Raw genomic sequence first — 19155 nt, 5'->3', positions numbered from 1 at the left:
AACCTTGTATACGTGTCCCGATATTTAAAGTGCGTAAAATAAATAACAGAAATTAAATAACGATAAATAAAGTGTGTAAAGTAAATAACAGAAATTAAATGACGATAAATAAAATTGCGAGAATGTAAATTGCGATAATTAAATTGCGATAAATAAACTGCTATAAATAAAAAATGTAATCAGTTAGCTAGGAACAGTTAGCTAGGATCTTGTTAGCGTGGTTTCTTAACAAAATTTCATGTTGTAAATTAGTCTGTTTCTAATGAATTTTTATTGTGTTTATTATTTCTTCATTATGCCACTTGTTGGATTCTGGTAAGTCAAAATCCAAATATGAAATTGAATTTGAATGAAAATGGTTATTCTGTGGTGAACGGATTTGTATATCGGTGGATGTAAGTAGGATAGTATATGACTGTTGAAACAGGTTCGAAGAACGTACAATGTAATTTATTAATGTGAAATTTAAATATTCCTCGGGTATTACCTACCCGTTAAAATATTTCATCATTAACAGTTTGTACAAAAGAATTTTTAATTACAATCTTTATGAAAATATATATACATATATATTTTCTTCAGATATAATCATGGATTTAATGAGTTAATATGATATTAAACTCATTTGGTTTACCATTAGAAATAGAATACATAATTTCTAAAACATTTAGAGATTACTTAATCGTCATGAAGAACAAAGATAATCGATGTAGAACGATACTTAGAACGATGATTATACTCGAGGTACATAATGAGATGTTGAGGCATGGATTGTTGATGGTACTGGTGCTGTTACTGATGGTACTGTTGGTGCCGGTGATGTTGCTGAAGCTGGTACGTTTTGTACCATATTTTACAAGGCTAAAACTCGGGCGCGAAGCTCGTGGACTTCTTATATTATTCAGGAATGATTGTCGGCCGGAACGAGCAAATGAATAAGGTTTAGAATTTTAGATAGAATATAATCGTGACGAGCTACCCTGGAAATGAGGCTGAAAATGGTGTTTCGGATAGGTCCGCCGGTAAACGCTTCAGGTTCATTGTAATTTATTAATGTGAAATTTAAATATTCCTCGGGTATTATCTACCCGTTAAAATATTTCATCATTAACAGTTTGTACAAAAGAATTTTTAATTACAATCTTTATAAAAATATATATACATATATATTTTCTTCAGATATAATCATGGATTTAATGAGTTAATATGATATTAAACTCATTTGGTTTACCATTAGAACTAGAATACATAATCTCTAAAACATTTAGAGATTACTTAATCGTCATGAAGAACAAAGATAATCGATGTAGAACGATACTTAGAACGATGATTATACTCGAGGTACATAATGAGATGTTGAGGCATGGATTGTTGATGGTACTGGTGCTGTTACTGATGGTACTGTTAGTGCCGGTGATGTTGCTGAAGCTGGTACATTTTGCACCATATTTTACAAGGCTAAAACTCGGGCGCGAAGCTCGTGGACTTCTTATATTATTCAGGAATGATTGTCGGCCGGAACGAGCAAATGAATAAGGTTTAGAATTTTAGATAGAATATAATCGTGACGAGCTACCCTGGAAATGAGGCTGAAAATGGTGTTTCGGATAGGTCTGCCGGTAAACGCTTCAGGTTCATTGTCAAGAGGTGAATTTGGTTGGTGTTTCGCGTCAATTAGGGTATTTTGCTCTGATACCAACTGAAAGGACCCGTCCTAATCCATCTGGACGAAGTCACCAACAACTGGTTCCATTGCGATGATCGACTCCAAATACTGTCTTTAAAATGAGCAAATGCACAGCGGAATGTTTCTTTTATACCTGAGAATAAACATGCTTTCAAGTGTCAACCAAAAGGTTGGTGAGTTCATTAGTTTAACATAAATAATCATTTCATAATTTTAATAGACAACAAGATTTCATATTTCCATTTCTCATAAACATACGTCCCATGCATAGAGACAAAATATCATTCGTATGGATTGAACACCTGGTAACCGACATTCACAATATGCATATAAGAATATCCCCATCATTTAGGGATCCTCCTTCGGACATGATATAAATTTCGAAGTACTAAAGCATCCGGTACTTTGGATGGGGCTTGTTGGGCCCGATAGATCTATCTTTAGAGTTCGCGTCAATTAGGGTGTCTGTTCCCTAATTCTTAGATTACCAGACTTAATAAAAAAGGGCATATTCGATTCGATAATCCAACCATAGAATGTAGTTTCGATTACTTGTGTCCATCTCGTAAAACAGTTATAAAAACAGCGCATGTATTCTCAGGCCAAAAATGTAAAGAGTAAAAAAGGGCGAATGAAACTCACCTAATGTATTTTGTAGTAAAAATACATATGACGACATTGAACAAGTATAGGGTTGGCCTCGAATTCACGATCCTATATCAGTTATATATATATATTATTACATATAATAACAATTAAACAAGTTCGTATATTAATATTTATTAATAATTAACTTAGTTACATCTAACTAGATATTTTAAATAAATACTTAAGATTTATATATTAGATTCATATTAAAGTGGTTTAATTAAAATATATATAATGTATTAAAGTTTATATATATATGATTATATTAAGATATTTTCATATATTATAATAATATTTTAGTTTTAAAATATTAGTATGTAATATAATATATGTATGTTTTAAAAAAAAATTATTTGTTTGTTAATATTATAATAATACTAAAATAATGATAATAGTAATAATAATAAAAATAATGATAATTCTAATTATAATGATAAGTTTAATAAAAATGATAATTTTAATATTAATACTAAATTTAATAATAAATGATAATTTTATTACTAATAATAATTTTAATAAAAATGATAATAAAAATATTAGTTTTAATAAAATGATAATTCTTATAATTTTAACTCTAATGATAATAATGATTATAATAATAATAGAAGGCTACCTTAATGAAATAAGTCTAGAAAAATTAAACTGCCTTGGCCCAGACTTGAACCCGTGACCTCTCGCTTCCACAACCATACCCTTAACCAATCATCCATTTTAATTTATCTGCTTTTAATTCATGCTATTATTTACATATCAAAGATGAAACTGTTTTATCGATATCATCATGCTCTTATACGCAACCAAGTTATCCAGCCCAACCCTCACGTCAGCCCAACAGACAAGCATTTGAGCCTCTGCCCATCATCTCTTTTCTAGTTCTTTTTCTAAAAAAAATGTCACGGCCGAGAATTGATCCCGAGACCTCTTGTTTAAACCCAACTCTCCTAACCATCGAGCTACAACTACAGATCTGTTTTAATTGTAACCGTAATACAATTAACCCTTCATTATATATTCCTTCTTCCTCTTCTTCATTCTTATTTTTTTTTTTTTTTACGTTTCATAATCATGTATCATTAATATCCTTCATTCTTTCACAGTTTCCTCTAATCGTCATCATTCATTCATTATCATTACTATACAGCGAACATCACAGAATTATCATCATTCTCTCATACCCGCTACTCATCGTGACCCGTTACTATTCATCGTCTCTTTCATGTGTGTGTGTTGGGTCACGAAAGCCAACAGGTACAGCAGCAACCTTCGATGTTTTCTTCGACAGAAACCAGGAATTTGTAGTTCGACGTTGATGTGGGTGTCGAAAGGAAAACAGGAACATAAATAGAAATCATACGGTGGTCATCGTGGTTTATATTATGGTCGAGAGTGACGGTTCTAATGATGGTGGCATTGATGAATATAAGTCGAGCAGTAGCATGTAGACTACCATAGTTTTTGGGTGTCGAATGAATATAGAAAACTAGAAGTGGGTTAGTGGTTTCAACGAAAAGAGGAGAGAGGAAGTGATGGTGGCGATTTAGTTTATTGATGATAGATGGTTGTAGCCAAAGTGTGGTAGTACTCGAATACAAAACAGAAAATAGTTTAAAGGAATGTCGGTGAGGTTAGACTATGAAGGTGACGGTGACAAGAACAAAACATTGTAGTAATCATATATGGCGATTCGATGAGGTGGTCTTGATGGATTGTGGTGTTACACGAAGGTGGCGATGATGATTGAGGGTAGTGGTAATGGGAAGCATGGTGGTTCACGATGGTGATTATGGGTTTGGGTTCACAAGAATGATGGTTGCTCGATGATCGATATGGTTGGTTGGGCAGTAATCAATGAGCAAGTTATTATTATTGATGGGTTCTTCATGGAGCAATTGTAAACAGTAGATAGAAAGGATGTGATTGTGGTTGGTGGTTATTATACATAAAACACAGAAATAATCAAGTGATGATGTTTTAAATATATATGCCTATATATATATATATATATATATATATATATATATATATATATATATATATATATATAATGATAAATGCAAAATGATAAATATAACAAAACAAACTCCATACAGTAATCCCACTACATGATGTTTAATTATCACGGGTATCTTTATCAAATATATACTGCCGATAGTTTAAATTGCGTAGTACGTCGTGTCCATTGCTAAACAGTTCCGGAATAAAAGTGTTCCTAAAAATCCCAAATTTTTAGGTTGACTATATTTAATTATTTCACTCATTACCTGTTTGAACCCTGATCAAAAAGGTTCAAAAATTATTTATTTTCTGTTCCGATTTATATGTACGGAGTACTAATATTTAGACTTAAAAAGGTGAAAATACTTTTAACAAATCTAAAATCTTCGTATTCGATTTACAGTTCAACTTTTATTTTAATCTTTCATAAACTTATATTAAATCTATATGATCGCTATCGAAATGTCAACCGAGTATTACTGATGTTTATTAATTAAGCTCGAAATCATTTATATTCCCTTTTTATATATAAACAGTTTTAAAATAATAAATTTAATTACTAAAATATACTATATATTTGTAATCAAATAAATTTATTATAACTTTATATACCTACGAGTAATATTTATATATATATATATATATATATATATATATATATATATATATATATATATATATATATATATATATATATATATATATATATATATATATATATATATATATATATATATATGTATGTATATCCATATATCCTTAAATATAGTTTTAATTACACCGCATTTTATTTTTATTTATTTTACAATATAAATCCTCATAATCATATTATATAATATTCTAAATTATATTTCAAATTCAAATTATAAACACTTATTTAAATATATATGTTATCTATTTACGAATAGTTGTTCGTGAATCGTTGGGAATGGTCGAAAGTCAAACGAATATATAAAACAGTTCAAAAATTTTGTGACTCGACATTACAGACTTTGCTTATCGTATCGAAATATTATAAAGATTAAGTTTAAGTTTAGTTGGAAATTCCCGGGTCATCACAGTACCTACCCGTTAAAGAAATTTCGTCCCGAGATTTGAGTGAGGTGGTCATGGTTAACAATAAAAATGTTTTCATGACGAATATGAGCTGATAAATTGAGTTTTTATCATCATTAAGTAATATGGATAAAATAATTTGATTATTCGAAAAATACGAATGAAGCTATCACAAAAGATTGAAATAGGAAAAATAAGGGTTCGTCTTAACTTTTGACGGAGACAGGGTTGAATTTCGGAATTCATGGGATTTATAGAAAATCTTCGAAATCAAAAAGATTCGATTCTTCGGCGAATAAGGAAATTAAGATCTCTCGAATTAAATGCGGTGATCTGCCTCGATTACTCTGTCTGATATTTCCATTATAAATTTACCTTTTCCGTTCCATTTGTTTTCACCACTTCTATACTCAATTCCCAGTTTCAAAAGATTTATGAAAATGCTTAACCCTGTTCTGATCCTTGTTCTTATTCTAACTATCACAATGATCATTCTCCTTTTCCAACTTCCACCAGAGGTATCTGCTTTCTTCTACTTCGCCCTTGGGTTTATAATGTTTTTAATTCTCCCGTGTTTTTATGTTGCGATAAACATTGATATACACGGTTTGTAATTTATGTGTTGTTATCGGGCTTTATATTCTCCCTTATATTTCAAAGCTTTATGCTTTTGTTTTCTCTTCCCGACTTCAAGTCAAGCGAATAATGGTCCAGAATTTGTAGATATAGAGTCTCGAATGATTATAATGTTCGAAGCAGGAAGGAACGTGATAGCACGATTTGATTTTCAAATTTATCAACATCACGGAAGATAGAACCATCAAGAATACATTTTCTTGATTTGTTCCGGAGTTAAGTAGGATGAAAGAGTTATGTAACATGGCACATGATGACGTTATGATCTGTGAATCATCACGTTCCATTTAGAAACTCAGCATGACTTACTGTAATATAATCACGTTGATCAAGTGTCATTATATTATACTAATTCATGCTTCAGTTCCCAACATTACTTCAATAACATTCATATTTTAAGCTCGAAAGTTTACAGAATATAGAAACTAACAGCTTCTATATGATGTAACACTGATATCATGAAGAGATTATTGATTTCGGATAAGAATACTTATGAAAATATCTTCAGAAATATGGAGGATATTTATAATGAAAGATACGATGATATCTTGGAATTTCAAATATCGATGGATGATGAAGAAGATTTATCCGTAAGGGTTTAGATTCGGAAGCAAGGTATTTGCTAAAGACTTCATCAGAAAAAAAAATCATTTGGATTCTTTGAAGTCAAACTTATTCTTTGTGATTTGTCCACGGCTTCCTTCATAGTTTCGCATAATCCGCTTTTCAGTACTAAATTTCTATTGAATGTTTTCAATATAATGATACACAGGAAGCACGAGGAGGTATATAATTTCGGACGAGAATATTTGTGAAAATATCCTCAAAAATATCGAAGATATTGATGATGATATTTTGAAATTTCTATGTTCGATGGTTGATGGGGAAAGACTTTCCGCAAGATTTTAACATGAGTACGGAGCAAGGTATTCATTGAAGGTTTCATTGGATCCAGAATTACCTGGATTCTTTGAATATATGGTATGGTACTTGTATTTTTCCTTGGTCTCCTTTGTGGTTAGCTCAATCCGTTTTCCAGTTCCAAATTTTCTATCGAGCGTTCCCAACATTCCATTCTTTATCATCAAACTTTTTGCCGTTTAGACCATCTATAATTTTGCTGTTTCCTCTGCATTTAATGCTACCATATCTGAATCATCGGTTATCAATCCGAGGTGGTTTCAAGAGAATTGTGTTTTTAGATGATTAAACGCTGATGGTATATGGTAATTAGTCTTTCCCCATCAACCATCGAACATAGAAATTTCAAAATATCATCATCAATATCTTCGATATTTCTGAGGATATTTTCACAAATATTCTCGTCCGAAATTATATACCTCCTCGTGCTTCCTGTGTATCATTATATTGAAAACATTCAATAGAAATTTAGTACTGAAAAGCGGATTATGCGAAACTATGAAGGAAGCCGTGGACAAATCACAAAGAATAAGTTTGACTTCAAAGAATCCAAATGATTTTTTTTTTCTGATGAAGTCTTTAGCAAATACCTTGCTTCCGAATCTAAACCCTTACGGATAAATCTTCTTCATCATCCATCGATATTAGAAATTCCAAGATATCATCGTATCTTTCATTATAAATATCCTCCATATTTCTGAAGATATTTTCATAAGTATTCTTATCCGAAATCAATAATCTCTTCATGATATCAGTGTTACATCATATAGAAACTGTTAGTTTCTATATTCTGTAAAGTTTCGAGCTTAAAATATGAATGTTATTGAAGTAATGTTGGGAACTGAAGCATGAATTAGTATAATATAATGACACTTGATCAACGTGATTATATTACAGTAAGTCATGCTGAGTTTCTAAATGGAACGTGATGATTCACAGATCATAACGTCATCATGTGCCATGTTACATAACTCTTTCATCCTATTTAACTCCGGAACAAATCAAGAAAATGTATTCTTCATGGTTCTATCTTCCGTGATGTTGATAAATTTGAAAATCAAATTGTGCTATCACGTTCCTTCCTGCTTCGAACATTATAATCATTCGAGACTCTATATCTACAAATTCTGGACCATTATTCGCTTGACTTGAAGTCGGGAAGAGAAAACAAAAGCATAAAGCTTTGAAATATAAGGGAGAATATAAAGCCCGATAACAACACATAAATTACAAACCGTGTATATCAATGTTTATCGCAACATAAAAACACGGGAGAATTAAAAACATTATAAACCCAAGGGCGAAGTAGAAGAAAGCAGATTCCTCTGGTGGAAGTTGGAAAAGGAGAATGATCATTGTGATAGTTAGAATAAGAACAAGGATCAGAACAGGGTTAAGCATTTTCATAAATCTTTTGAAACTGGGAATTGAGTATAGAAGTGGTGAAAACAAATGGAACGGAAAAGGTAAATTTATAATGGAAATATCAGACAGAGTAATCGAGGCAGATCACCGCATTTAATTCGAGAGATCTTAATTTCCTTATTCGCCGAAGAATCAAATCTTTTTGATTTCGAAGATTTTCTATAAATCCCATGAATTCCGAAATTCAACCCTGTCTCCGTCAAAAGTTAAGACGAACCCTTATTTTTCCTATTTCAATCTTTTGTGATAGCTTCATTCGTATTTTTCGAATAATCGAATTATTTTATCCATATTACTTAATGATGATAAAAACTCAATTTATCAGCTCATATTCGTCATGAAAACATTTTTATTGTTAACCATGACCACCTCACTCAAATTTCGGGACGAAATTTCTTTAACGGGTAGGTACTGTGATGACCCGGGAATTTCCAACTAAACTTAAACTTAATCTTTATATGATTTCGATACGATAAGCAAAGTCTGTAATGTCGAGTCACAAAATTTTTGAACTGTTTTATATATTCGTTTGACTTTCGACCATTCCCAACGATTCACGAACAACTATTCGTAAATAGATAACATATATATTTAAATAAGTGTTTATAATTTGAATTTGAAATATAATTTAGAATATTATATAATATGATTATGAGGATTTATATTGTAAAATAAATAAAAATAAAATGCGGTGTAATTAAAACTATATTTAAGGATATATGGATATATATACATATATACATATATATATATATATATATATATATATATATATATATATATATATATATATATATATATATATATATATATATATAAATATTACTCGTAGGTATATAAAGTTATAATAAATTTATTTGATTACAAATATATAGTATATTTTAGTAATTAAATTTATTATTTTAAAACTGTTTATATATAAAAAGGGAATATAAATGATTTCGAGCTTAATTAATAAACATCAGTAATACTCGGTTGACATTTCGATAGCGATCATATAGATTTAATATAAGTTTATGAAAGATTAAAATAAAAGTTGAACTGTAAATCGAATACGAAGATTTTAGATTTGTTAAAAGTATTTTCACCTTTTTAAGTCTAAATATTAGTACTCCGTACATATAAATCGGAACAGAAAATAAATAATTTTTGAACCTTTTTGATCAGGGTTCAAACAGGTAATGAGTGAAATAATTAAATATAGTCAACCTAAAAATTTGGGATTTTTAGGAACACTTTTATTCCGTAACTGTTTAGCAATGGACACGACGTACTACGCAATTTAAACTGTCGGCAGTATATATTTGATAAAGATACCCGTGATAATTAAACATCATGTAGTGGGATTACTGTATGGAGTTTGTTTTGTTATATTTATCATTTTACATTTATCATTTTATATATATATATATATATATATATATATATATATATATATATATATATATATATAGGCATATATATTTAAAACATCATCACTTGATTATTTCTGTGTTTTATGTATAATAACCACCAACCACAATCACATCCTTTCTATCTACTATTTACAATTGCTCCATGAAGAACCCATCAATAATAATAACTTGCTCATTGATTACTGCCCAACCAACCATATCGATCATCGAGCAACCATCATTCTTGTGAACCCAAACCCATAATCACCATCGTGAACCACCATGCTTCCCATTACCACTACCCTCAATCATCATCGCCACCTTCGTGTAACACCACAATCCATCAAGACCACCTCATCGAATCGCCATATATGATTACTACAATGTTTTGTTCTTGTCACCGTCACCTTCATAGTCTAACCTCACCGACATTCCTTTAAACTATTTTCTGTTTTGTATTCGAGTACTACCACACTTTGGCTACAACCATCTATCATCAATAAACTAAATCGCCACCATCACTTCCTCTCTCATCTTTTCGTTGAAACCACTAACCCACTTCTAGTTTTCTATATTCATTCGACACCCAAAAACTATGGTAGTCTACATGCTACTGCTCGACTTATATTCATCAATGCCACCATCATTAGAACCGTCACTCTCGACCATAATATAAACCACGATGACCACCGTATGATTTCTATTTATGTTCCTGTTTTCCTTTCGACACCCACATCAACGTCGAACTACAAATTCCTGGTTTCTGTCGAAGAAAACATCGAAGGTTGCTGCTGTACCTATTGGCTTTCGTGACCCAACACACACACATGAAAGAGACGATGAATAGTAACGGGTCACGATGAGTAGCGGGTATGAGAGAATGATGATAATTCTGTGATGTTCGCTGTATAGTAATGATAATGAATGAATGATGACGATTAGAGGAAACTGTGAAAGAATGAAGGATATTAATGATACATGATTATGAAACGTAAAAAAAAAAAAAAAAAATAAGAATGAAGAAGAGGAAGAAGGAATATATAATGAAGGGTTAATTGTATTACGGTTACAATTAAAACAGATCTGTAGTTGTAGCTCGATGGTTAGGAGAGTTGGGTTTAAACAAGAGGTCTCGGGATCAATTCTCGGCCGTGACATTTTTTTTAGAAAAAGAACTAGAAAAGAGATGATGGGCCGAGGCTCAAATGCTTGTCTGTTGGGCCGACGTGAGGGTTGGGCTGGATAACTTGGTTGCGTATAAGAGCATGATGATATCGATAAAACAGTTTCATCTTTGATATGTAAATAATAGCATGAATTAAAAGCAGATAAATTAAAATGGATGATTGGTTAAGGGTATGGTTGTGGAAGCGAGAGGTCACGGGTTCAAGTCTGGGCCAAGGCAGTTTAATTTTTCTAGACTTATTTCATTAAGGTAGCCTTCTATTATTATTATAATCATTATTATCATTAGAGTTAAAATTATAAGAATTATCATTTTATTAAAACTAATATTTTTATTATCATTTTTATTAAAATTATTATTAGTAATAAAATTATCATTTATTATTAAATTTAGTATTAATATTAAAATTATCATTTTTATTAAACTTATCATTATAATTAGAATTATCATTATTTTTATTATTATTACTATTATCATTATTTTAGTATTATTATAATATTAACAAACAAATAATTTTTTTTAAAACATACATATATTATATTACATACTAATATTTTAAAACTAAAATATTATTATAATATATGAAAATATCTTAATATAATCATATATATATAAACTTTAATACATTATATATATTTTAATTAAACCACTTTAATATGAATCTAATATATAAATCTTAAGTATTTATTTAAAATATCTAGTTAGATGTAACTAAGTTAATTATTAATAAATATTAATATACGAACTTGTTTAATTGTTATTATATGTAATAATATATATATAACTGATATAGGATCGTGAATTCGAGGCCAACCCTATACTTGTTCAATGTCGTCATATGTATTTTTACTACAAAATACATTAGGTGAGTTTCATTCGCCCTTTTTTACTCTTTACATTTTTGGCCTGAGAATACATGCGCTGTTTTTATAACTGTTTTATGAGATGGACACAAGTAATCGAAACTACATTCTATGGTTGGATTATCGAATCGAATATGCCCTTTTTTATTAAGTCTGGTAATCTAAGAATTAGGGAACAGACACCCTAATTGACGCGAACTCTAAAGATAGATCTATCGGGCCCAACAAGCCCCATCCAAAGTACCGGATGCTTTAGTACTTCGAAATTTATATCATGTCCGAAGGAGGATCCCGGAATGATGGGGATATTCTTATATGCATATTGTGAATGTCGGTTACCAGGTGTTTAATCCATAAGAATGATATTTTGTCTCTATGCATGGGACGTATGTTTATGAGAAATGGAAATATGAAATCTTGTGGTCTATTAAAATTATAAAATGATTATTTATGTTAAACTAATGAACTCACCAACCTTTTGGTTGACACTTGAAAGCATGTTTATTCTCAGGTATAAAAGAAACATTCCGCTGTGCATTTGCTCATTTTAAAGACAGTATTTGGAGTCGATCATCGCAATGGAACCAGTTGTTGGTGACTTCATCCAGATGGATTAGGACGGGTCCTTGATACCAACTGAAATGTCCCGTTCTTATTGATTAAAAACGTTCCATATTAATTGATTTCGTTGCGAGGTTTTGACCTCTATATGAGACATTTTTTTTCAAAGACTGCATTCATTTTTAAAACAAACCATAACCTTTATTTCATAGATAAAGGTTTTAAAAAGCTTTACGTAGATTATCAAATAATGATAATCTAAAATATCCTGTTTACACACGACCATTACATAATGGTTTACAATACAAATATGTTACAACAAAATAAGTTTCTTGAATGCAGTTTTTTTACACAATATCATACAAGCATGGACTCCAAATCTCGTCCTTATTTAAGTATGCGACAGCGGAAGTTCTTAATAATCACCTGAGAATAAACATGCTTAAAACGTCAACAAAAATGTTGGTGAGTTATAGGTTTAACCTATATATATCAAATCATAATAATAGACCACAAGATTTCATATTTCAATACACATCCCATACATAGAGATAAAAATCATTCATATGGCGAACACCTGGTAACCGACATTAACAAGATGCATATATAAGAATATCCCCATCATTCCGGGACACCCTTCGGATATGATATAAATTTTGAAGTACTAAAGCATCCGGTACTTTGGATGGGGTTTGTTAGGCCCAATAGATCTATCTTTAGGTTTCGCGTCAATTAGGGTGTCTGTTCCCTAATTCTTAGATTACCAGACTTAATAAAAAGGGGCATATTCGATTTTGATAATTCAACCATAGAATGTAGTTTCACGTACTTGTGTCTATTTTGTAAATCATTTATAAACCTGCATGTATTCTCATCCCAAAAATATTAGATTTTAAAAATGGGACTATAACTCACTTTCACAGATTTTTACTTCGTCGGGAAGTAAGACTTGGCCACTGGTTGATTCACAAACCTATAACAATATATACATATATATCAAAGTATGTTCAAAATATATTTACAACACTTTTAATATATTTTGATGTTTTAAGTTTATTAAGTCAGCTGTCCTCGTTAGTAACCTACAACTAGTTGTCCACAGTTAGATGTACAGAAATAAATCGATAAATATTATCTTGAATCAATCCACGACCCAGTGTATACGTATCTCAGTATTGATCACAACTCAAACTATATATATTTTGGAATCAACCTCAACCCTGTATAGCTAACTTCAACATTCACATATAGAGTGTCTATGGTTGTTCCGAAATATATATAGATGTGTCGATATGATAGGTCGAAACATTGTATACGTGTCTATGGTATCTCAAGATTACATAATATACAATACAAGTTGATTAAGTTATGGTTGGAATAGATTTGTTACCAATTTTCACGTAGCTAAAATGAGAAAAATTATCCAATCTTGTTTTACCCATAACTTCTTCATTTTAAATCCGTTTTGAGTGAATCAAATTGCTATGGTTTCATATTGAACTCTATTTTATGAATATAAACAGAAAATATATAGGTTTATAGTCTGAAAAATAAGTTACAAGTCATTTTTGTAAAGGTAGTCATTTCAGTCGAAAGAACGACGTCTAGATGACCATTTTAGAAAACATACTTCCACTTTGAGTTTAACCATAATTTTTGGATATAGTTTCATGTTCATAATAAAAATCATTTTCTCAGAATAACAACTTTTAAATCAAAGTTTATCATAGTTTTTAATTAACTAACCCAAAACAGCCCGCGGTGTTACTACGACGGCGTAAATCCAGTTTTACGGTGTTTTTCGTGTTTCCAGGTTTTAAATCATTAAGTTAGCATATCATATAGATATAGAACATGTGTTTAGTTGATTTTAAAAGTCAAGTTAGAAGGATTAACTTTTGTTTGCGAACAAGTTTAGAATTAACTAAACTATGTTCTAGTGATTACAAGTTTAAACCTTCGAATAAGATAGCTTTATATATATGAATCGAATGATGTTATGAACATCATTACTACCTTAAGTTCCTTGGATAAACCTACTGGAAAAGGGAAAAATGGATCTAGCTTCAACGGATCCTTGGATGGCTCGAAGTTCTTGAAGTAGAATCATGACACGAAAACAAGTTCAAGTAAGATCATCACTTGAAATAAGATTGTTATAGTTATAGAAATTGAACCAAAGTTTGAATATGATTATTACCTTGTATTAGAATGATAACCTAATGTAAGAAACAAAGATTTCTTGAGGTTGGATGATCACCTTACAAGATTGGAAGTGAGCTAGCAAACTTGAAAGTATTCTTGATTTTATGTAACTAGAACTTGTAGAATATATGAAGAACACTTAGAACTTGAAGATAGAACTTGAGAGAGATCAATTAGATGAAGAAAATTGAAGAATGAAAGTGTTTGTAGGTGTTTTTGGTCGTTGGTGTATGGATTAGATATAAAGGATATGTAATTTTGTTTTCATGTAAATAAGTCATGAATGATTACTCATATTTTTGTAATTTTATGAGATATTTCATGCTAGTTGCCAAATGATGGTTCCCACATGTGTTAGGTGACTCACATGGGCTGCTAAGAGCTGATCATTGGAGTGTATATACCAATAGTACATACATCTAAAAGCTGTGTATTGTACGAGTACGAATACGGGTGCATACGAGTAGAATTGTTGATGAAACTGAACGAGGATGTAATTGTAAGCATTTTTGTTAAGTAGAAGTATTTTGATAAGTGTATTGAAGTCTTTCAAAAGTGTATAAATACATATTAAAACACTACATGTATATACATTTTAACTGAGTCGTTAAGTCATCGTTAGTCGTTACATGTAAGTGTTGTTTTGAAACCTTTAGGTTAACGATCTTGTTAAATGTTGTTAACCCAATGTTTATAATATCAAATAAGATTTTAAATTATTATATTATCATGATATTATCATGTATGAATATCTCTTAATATGATATATATACATTAAATGTCTTTACAACGATAATCGTTACATATATGTCTCGTTTAAAAATCATTAATTTAGTAGTCTTGTTTTTACATATGTAGTTCATTGTTAATATACTTAATGATATGTTTACTTATCATAGTATCATGTTAACTATATATATATCCATATATATGTCATCATATAGTTTTTACAAGTTTTAACGTTCGTGAATCACCGGTCAACTTGGGTGGTCAATTGTCTATATGAAACATATTTCAATTAATCAAGTCTTAACAAGTTTGATTGCTTAACATGTTGGAAACATTTAATCATGTAAATATCAATCTCAATTAATATATATAAACATGGAAAAGTTCGGGTCACTACAGTACCTACCCGTTAAATAAATTTCGTCCCGAAATTTTAAGCTGTTGAAGGTGTTGACGAATCTTCTGGAAATAGATGCGGGTATTTCTTCTTCATCTGATCTTCACGCTCCCAGGTGAACTCGGGTCCTCTACGAGCATTCCATCGAACCTTAACAATCGGTATCTTGTTTTGTTTAAGTCTCTTAACCTCACGATCTATTATTTCGACGGGTTCTTCAATGAATTGAAGTTTTTCATTGATTTGGATTTCGTCCAACGGAATAGTGAGATCTTCTTTAGCAAAACATTTCTTCAAATTTGAGACGTGGAAAGTGTTATGTACAGTCGCGAGTTGTTGGGGTAGCTCCAGTTGGTAAGCTACTGGTCCGACACGATCTATAATCTTGAATGGTCCAATGTACCTTGGATTTAGTTTTCCCCGTTTACCAAATCGAACAACGCCTTTCCAAGGTGAAACCTTAAGCATGACCATCTCTCCAATTTCAAATTCTATATCTTTTCTTTTAATGTCAGCGTAGCTCTTTTGTCGACTTTGGGCGGTTTTCAACCGTTGTTGAATTTGGATGATCTTCTCGGTAGTTTCTTGTATAATCTCCAGACCCGTAATCTGTCTATCCCCCACTTCACTCCAACAAATCGGAGACCTGCACTTTCTACCATAAAGTGCTTCAAATGGCGCCATCTCAATGCTTGAATGGTAGCTGTTGTTGTAGGAAAATTCTGCTAACGGTAGATGTCGATCCCAACTGTTTCCGAAATCAATAACACATGCTCGTAGCATGTCTTCAACCGTTTGTATTGTCCTTTCGCTCTGCCCATCAGTTTGTGGATGATAGGCAGTACTCATGTCTAGACGAGTTCCTAATGCTTGCTGTAATGTCTGCCAGAATCTTGAAATAAATCTGCCATCCCTATCAGAGATAATAGAGATTGGTATTCCATGTCTGGAGACGACTTCCTTCAAATACAGTCGTGCTAACTTCTCCATCTTGTCATCTTCTCTTATTGGCAGGAAGTGTGCTGATTTGGTGAGACGATCAACTATTACCCAAATAGTATCAAAACCACTTGCAGTCCTTGGCAATTTATTGATAAAATCCATGGTAATGTTTTCCCATTTCCATTCTGGGATTTCGGGTTGTTGAAGTAGACCTGATGGTTTCTGATGCTCAGCTTTGACCTTAGAACACGTCAAACATTCTCCTACGTATTTAGCAACATCGGCTTTCATACCCGGCCACCAAAAATGTTTCTTGAGATCCTTGTACATCTTCCCCGTTCCAGGATGTATTGAGTATCTGGTTTTAGGAGCTTCTCTAAGTACCATTTCTCTCATATCTCCAAATTTTGGTACCCAAATCCTTTCAGCCCTATACCGGGTTCCGTCTTCCCGAATATTAAGATGCTTCTCCGATCCTTTGGGTATTTCATCCTTTAAATTTCCCTCTTTTAAAACTCCTTGTTGCGCCTCCTTTATTTGAGTAGTAAGGTTATTATGAATCATTATATTCATAGATTTTACTCGAATGGGTTCTCTGTCCTTCCTGCTCAAGGCATCGGCTACCACATTTGCCTTCCCTGGGTGGTAACGAATCTCAAAGTCGTAATCATTCAACAATTCAATCCACCTACGTTGCCTCATATTCAGTTGTTTCTGATTAAATATGTGTTGAATACTTTTGTGGTCGGTATATATAATACTTTTGACCCCATATAAGTAGTGCCTCCAAGTCTTTAATGCAAAAACAACCGCGCCTAATTCCAAATCATGCGTCGTATAATTTTGCTCGTGAATCTTCAATTGTCTAGACGCATAAGCAATCACCTTCGTCCGTTGCATTAATACACAACCGAGACCTTGCTTTGATGCGTCACAATAAATCACAAAATCATCATTCCCTTCAGGCAATGACAATATAGGTGCCGTAGTTAGCTTTTTCTTCAATAATTGAAACGCCTTCTCTTGTTCATCCTTCCATTCAAATTTCTTCCCTTTATGCGTTAATGCAGTCAAGGGTTTTGCTATTTTGGAGAAATCTTGGATGAATCTTCTGTAGTAACCAGCCAATCCTAAAAATTGACGTATATGCTTCGGAGTTTTTGGGGTTTCCCACTTTTCAACGGTTTCGATCTTTGTCGGGTGCACCTGGATACCTTCTTTGTTCACTATGTGACCGAGGAATTGAACTTATTCCAACCAAAATGCACACTTTGAAAACTTAGCGTACAGTTTTTCTTTCCTCAATACTTCTAGCACTTTTCTCAAATGTTCTTCGTGCTCTTGATCATTCTTTGAGTAAATAAGTATGTCATCGATGAAAACAATGACAAACTTGTCAAGATATAGCCCACACACTCGGTTCATAAGGTCCATGAACACAGCTGGTGCGTTAGTCAATCCAAACGGCATAACCATAAACTCGTAATGACCGTAACGTGTTCTGAAAGCAGTCTTTGGAATATCATCTTCTTTCATCCGCATTTGATGATACCCGGAACGTAAGTCAATCTTTGAATAAACAGACGAGCCTTGTAGTTGATCAAATAAGTCGTCGATTCTCGGTAGTGGGTAGCGGTTCTTGATGGTAAGTTTGTTCAACTCTCGGTAGTCGATACACAACCTGAATGTACCATCTTTCTTCTTGACAAACAAAACAGGAGCTCCCCACGGTGATGTGCTTGGTCGAATGAAACCACGCTCTAAAATTTCTTGTAATTGGCTTTGTAGTTCTTTCATCTCGTTGGGTGCGAGTCTGTAAGGAGCACGAGCTATTGGTGCAGCTCCTGGTACAAGATCTATTTGAAATTCAACGGATCGATGTGGGGGTAATCCCGGTAATTCTTTCGGAAATACATCGGGAAATTCTTTTGCAATGGGAACATCATTGATGCTCTTTTCTTCAGTTTGTACTTTCTCGACGTGTGCTAGAACAGCATAGCAACCTTTTCTTATTAGTTTTTGTGCCTTAAAATTACTAATAAGATGTAGCTTCGTGTTGCCCTTTTCTCTGACACCATTAAGGGTTTTCCTTTTTCTAGTATAATGCGAATTGCATTTTTGTAACAGACGATCTCTGCTTTCACTTCTTTCAACCAGTCCATACCGATTATCACATCAAAACTCCCTAACTCTACTGGTATCAAATCAATCTTAAATGTTTCGCTAATCAGTTTAATTTCTCGATTCCGACATATATTATCTGCTGAAATTAATTTACCATTTGCTAATTCGAGTAAAAATTTAGTATTCAAAGGCGTCAATGGACAACTTAATTTAGCACAAAAATCTCTACTCATATAGCTTCTATCCGCACCTGAATCAAATAAAACGTAAGCAGATTTATTGTCAATAAGAAACGTACCCGTAACAAGCTCCGGGTCTTCCTGTGCCTCTGCCGCATTAATATTGAAAACTCTTCCGCGGCCTTGTCCATTCGTGTTCTCCTGGTT

The sequence above is a fragment of the Rutidosis leptorrhynchoides genome, chromosome 2 (genome assembly GCF_046630445.1).
Source record: "Rutidosis leptorrhynchoides isolate AG116_Rl617_1_P2 chromosome 2, CSIRO_AGI_Rlap_v1, whole genome shotgun sequence".
Lineage (NCBI taxonomy): Eukaryota > Viridiplantae > Streptophyta > Magnoliopsida > Asterales > Asteraceae > Rutidosis > Rutidosis leptorrhynchoides.
This window is presented reverse-complemented; position numbering follows the sequence as displayed.